Source organism: Austrofundulus limnaeus, unplaced genomic scaffold (assembly GCF_001266775.1).
Source record: "Austrofundulus limnaeus strain Quisiro unplaced genomic scaffold, Austrofundulus_limnaeus-1.0 Scaffold171, whole genome shotgun sequence".
NCBI lineage: Eukaryota > Metazoa > Chordata > Actinopteri > Cyprinodontiformes > Rivulidae > Austrofundulus > Austrofundulus limnaeus.
The window spans coordinates 179,431-180,516 of record NW_013952573.1 but is presented as its reverse complement, the minus strand read 5'-3'; the positions used below and the strand labels follow the sequence as shown (position 1 = coordinate 180,516).

Genomic DNA, 1,086 nt, shown 5'->3' with positions numbered 1-1,086 from the left:
TATTTTGTTGTGTACTTGGAGTCTTATGAGTTCAGAAACTTTTAATGTAGTCTCTCCTGGTGCTGACATCTTTATAAACTGTTTGGATCATATTTTTTAACCATTTCACTTTTCTCTATTTTTATTACATTGTCTGAACAATTTCCTCACATTATTTGCAACATATTTTCTAAAWAAGGTCTGGGCTTACCAGTCACAACTTTGTCTTCTTCATACTTCCCTGACTCTGGGTCAGACTCTGGCTCTAACATGTAAGGCTGGATGGACAAAAATATGCATTTATGACATATTTTGATTAATTTGTAAATAAAACATTTCTGTGCTGCTTTTAGTTGTGAGCCCTTCTGTCATTGGAAGCTGGAGAGGGATGGAGTGTGAAGTGCCTCATTTGGATTCGAAGAGATAGCCTCAACACGAGTTGATCTGTGACACACCTCAGAAAAGGGGTAGAAGACAGGATTGTGGAGTTATAATTTATAATTAGAAATAATTCAGACTAAAGTGTTGCATTTCCAGTTTAACTGAATTATTTAAATGTGAAAAATAATTTTTTAAAAGCATGTTATGTCTCTTTTAAAATCTTGTGAGGAGCAAAACAAGGGGCATTTGAAAATCTATTTTTTTTTGCAGTTTTATTTTGCAGGATTATAGCTATTTTTCACTCTTGGGTTGTTTTCTGCTTTTACGTCAGTCACTAATGGTGCCCAAAATAATTTAGCTTAACTAAAATAGTAAAGTAAATTAATCATTTTTTAAATACAATTACATCTTTTCCCAAATATCACTGTACAATAGCCGTTTTTTAGACATTCCTTATCTGTAGATCACAACTTTTGCAGCTTTAAAATGAGTTTCTTTCTGCTGAAGAAACAGGACTTATTTCATCTGTCTGCAGAAAACATGCAGGCTGTGACCTCAACCTCACTGAAGAAACGCTTCCCCTCCTCATATAACCCAGTTTAGCCTGACTCAAAGCTGACCTGCTTTTTTTTTCCTAACAGTAACATTTTCTGTTTTGGTTTGTGTGTTTGCTCACACACACACACACACACACACACACACACACACACACACACACACACACAC

At 35.0% G+C, this 1,086-nt stretch overlaps 1 protein-coding gene across 2 annotated transcripts in view; it reads left to right on the top strand.

Annotated features, from left to right (window-relative positions):
* The window catches only part of nalf1b (NALCN channel auxiliary factor 1b), a 130,791-nt gene that overhangs the window by 109,766 nt on the left and 19,939 nt on the right, over positions 1-1,086 (top strand). The window lies entirely within an intron of this gene.